General features: G+C 38.4%; 1 protein-coding gene and 1 long non-coding RNA gene across 2 annotated transcripts in view; both read left to right on the top strand.

Annotated features, from left to right (window-relative positions):
* The window catches only part of LOC117941696 (alpha-2-macroglobulin-like), a 67,391-nt gene that overhangs the window by 46,642 nt on the left and 16,746 nt on the right, over positions 1-4,003 (top strand). The window lies entirely within an intron of this gene.
* LOC117941727 lies at positions 377-1,002 on the top strand. Its single transcript, XR_004655959.1, has 2 exons — positions 377-439; positions 830-1,002. It is a non-coding gene; the product is annotated as an uncharacterized LOC117941727 (long non-coding RNA).

Below are 4,003 nucleotides of genomic sequence, written 5' to 3'. Positions count from 1 at the left end.
CTAAACCTCATTCACTGAAGTCACAGCACACACTGCTCCGTGGTATCTGTACACCAACCTGAGCAGTTATCAGAATAAAAATGTATAGTAGTATGTTAAAGGTGCTGTAGGTAGGATTGTGAAGATCCAGGACTTAGCCTGGCCCTGATTTGAGGCTCTGAACAGGGAGCTGTGGATTTTTGCAAATCACACTACACGCTGTAGGTGGAGCCAGGGGGGTTATTCAGTTTAAATTACCTGCCTAATGAAGTCCTACTCAAAAACAGGGTCAGTTTCAGCAAATATGACAGAAAGTTAGTTTTATAATTCTTAGGCCTACCTACTGCATCTTTAATATGATAAACTATTGAACACATGATGCAAGTTTGACTCATTTTCTCCTTTTTTTTCCCTTAAGGTGACCAGTCTGATAGAGAATACATCAACCCTTGTGTTGCAGGTAACACACTGTGATAACATATAGAAGCACTATAAATGCAAATTGGAATTGTTTAAAAGATTGTAATATTGCCAATTTTCTAACCTAAAACCAAACTAAGCATACAACTATTGTCGACAGTGCCAATTCATCACTACTGGAAATAATTAACTATCCTCATTCGTATGCTGCAATTAAATTATTTTAAATAATATTAAATTAAATCCAACTACAAAAAAAGCTGGTAAAAAATGGAAGTAGGTCTACAGAGTAGTTCCTATGAAGAGGATACACTCTCTAATATAGTAGTATTGGTTTAAACTATAAGGTGTCAGAAGGTTGCAAATCTTTGGAATTGAAAAGGCTTTAGTCTTTGCCATGAATTTTTATTTTTCATTATTTCCTTTGCAGCTTGAAGAGCATGTGGTCAGTCCTTGAGTCGTCCAGAAGATACATATTATGTACTTAACACCATGTCTGTTGGTATTCCTTTTTAGTATTCTGCCACAACCACTTACAGCTGTGTAACTACTGAGTCTGAAGTGAAATACATGCATAATGGTAAATAAAATAATGTGATGTTATTGTCCCATTTGAAACTTGTCTTTTGTGTACCTTTTATCCAAAATAATAGTCCAAAAATACAGCGGCCGACAGGGGCAAAACGTCCTGCAATTTAATAAAACACATGCAAACTGACAAAACACAAGCAAATTAAGAAAACAACTTTATTGATTTGACAAAACGTATGCGCAGCATTTAGCAAACGCGCTGCAAATACACACAACACAACCAAATACACAAACGCGCTGCAGATACAGAAGCAATGCTAAAAGAAAAGTGGATTTACACAACGGAAGTTCTCCAGGCCTCTAGAGAGAGCGCTAAGTGGCACAGCTGATCTTCAGCCCCACGGGAGGGAGCGCTGCCTTTTTATCATCTGTCTGGTATGGCTGCAGCCTGGTGACCTCCCGTCGCATGCCTTCCATCTATATACTGTATATTAAATTAGTATTATTAATGTAATTTATTAATAATATATAGTATATGCTCCCGTCTCATGTCCTCCCGGCTGTTGCCGTCACCGAGCATGCTAATGAATACAACTTTTTCAGTCCATGTCTTACTTACAACATGATGGAGTAGCAGTTTTGTGTTTATATGTGCGGGCGGGATTTATTCAGTTTAATAAATCCCATGGCCTCTACAAAGCTATAGCTCAATGACTGGCTTACAGGGAGTAACTATAAATCCATGTTTTTTATTATTATTATTATTTCAAGAGCAAACCGCCTCAAAATATGAATACAGATTGATTAGCCTACTTATTTTATTACTTATTTTGTTGGTAACAGTTTAGTACACTTGAGAGGCCTACACTACAGTGATACGCCTTTCTGACAAACTTATTCCCTTTCATGTAAAATAGCATAAACAAACGTCAATGTTAAACGCTGATGTAGTTTTAAATATTTTATTACCACAATCTTAAAGACACGTCTCGTCTGATTGAGTATCACCTGTGACCTGAGCTGAGACACACCCACCAAACGAGAGGAAACGTATCCCAAATATAGACTTAATATTTTCAGTAGCACATCGTTTCACCCGTCAGTTAATAAACCGTTTCACACCATTCTGAGATTGAACATGTCCCAGCTCGCTCTTTCGCTCTCCCCGTGGGGTTGAAGATCAGCTATTCCACTTCTATTCCTCTTCCCTCTAGAGAACTTCCGTTGTGTAATCCGTATGCAGTGTTTTCTTGTGGCATCTGCTGAGCTTGCACTTCTTGTGATGGACTTCATTAATAATGTACTTATTTGATGACCAAAAAAAATCCCCATGTTTGAGAATGAAGAAGGCAACCACTGTTGTAATGGCACTTCCCTGTGGTATCTCTAACTGGACAGAATGGCCTTCAGTGATCAAATTAGCAAACAGGACATCTGCAAACTCATCATAGACTCTGCTGACAAACTAAGGATTAATAATTTGCTACTAGTGAGTATGTACTTTGGTTTTCACTTTACAACCCACACAACAGGTTCAAAACTGCAAGGCTAACCCTCACAAAGAAAAAGCACACTCAAATAGCAAGCAGCCAACAAGTGAGTCAAAGTACCTAAGGTTGTAATCAAAACTTTACTTTGTAGACGATAGTATTTTACATGCTGATGACAAAATATTTGAATTCCACACAGATTCACACACAACCTCTAGAGGTTTCTAGTGCACACACCCTGGTGTCACAGAAGATGTGGGTTAAAGCCATCCATGCCAGGTTAAATTTGACAGAAATTGAATCTCAATTAACTGTGCCCCTGTCTGTCCCATAGACCGTTATTTTAACCCATAGACCGTTATTTTAACGGTCTATGGTCTGTCCATGTTCAGCGTGATGTGTGGATATGTTTATGAGAGAGCCTCCACTCCTCCATGGTGAAATTAGGTTTTTTCGGTTTTGCTTCACATTCTCTCAATTACTTCTGAGTTTTGCTTTATCTCTTAATGTCGATATTATTTCAGTGTGGAAATATTGAGCACCTTTTAGCCAGACAAAACAGACAGAACAAGAGTTGCTCAAGAAAGTGACGACACACACACACACACACACACACACACACAAACAAACACACACACATACACTCAACTTCCCAAGCTCCCCGTTTGCCCTTCCCTGTTACCTCAGTGGTCTGTTGGATTGTTGTAAGTTTGACAGTAGGCTAATAGCTACTTTTTGGAAATGGCCTCGAAAAGACAGCAGGAGTCAGGAGAAGAGAAAAGAAAAAAAAAAAGAAACTGCGAGATGATGCTTGTGCATCATTTGCAGGTATAAGTCCATGTTTAATCATTCATAAATACGGGAAATGTGCTTATGTAAGTTATGGGTAGCCTATGCATAGCTAAGCTAGCGTTACGCTTCGAACTAGCTGACGTTTTGCTAGTGTTAGCAAACTAAAAGATGTTATAACTTAGGTGCAAGCTAAATTGAGATTTTACACTATGCATTTTACAAGTAGTCCTATCTGACCCTAGCTAGCTGTTACTTTACTTTGGATATTGAGCAGTAGTTTATAGTTTATTTCGACATGACGGTGCGATACTCGTCAGTAGCTGTTATATTGTTAGTGTACCCACCCCTGGTTGTTTAAAACTTTTAAGTAAGGATGATGTGATTGTGTGATTAATGTTTGTCACAACACAAAGTATGAGTTTCCTATTTTCCCTTATTAATCAGACACAAATAGCTCAGATAACGCCACTCTGTTTTAATTTAGTAATTTTAATTCTCAATACTTTTCAGCAGTGGCAAATATTTTTCGGTAATGCCCACTAGGTGGCAGCTGCGTAGTGTAATTTATGAATGCATATTTTGCCGTTTGTAACATAAAACCACGACCATCTTTATGATTGTAATTCAGCAGAATGTAGGCTACAGTCTTTCACAGAAATTAGGTGAGGTGTCAGATATGCAGTGGGACAGAAAATGGCTCTTGATAATGTGATCAGTGTTGCCAGATCTTGCGAGACAAATACGCAACCAGGCCTGTGAAAACAAGCCCAAAATAAGCGACTTTTTCTACG

Source organism: Etheostoma cragini, chromosome 3 (assembly GCF_013103735.1).
Source record: "Etheostoma cragini isolate CJK2018 chromosome 3, CSU_Ecrag_1.0, whole genome shotgun sequence".
Lineage (NCBI taxonomy): Eukaryota > Metazoa > Chordata > Actinopteri > Perciformes > Percidae > Etheostoma > Etheostoma cragini.
This window is presented reverse-complemented; position numbering and strand designations above follow the sequence as displayed.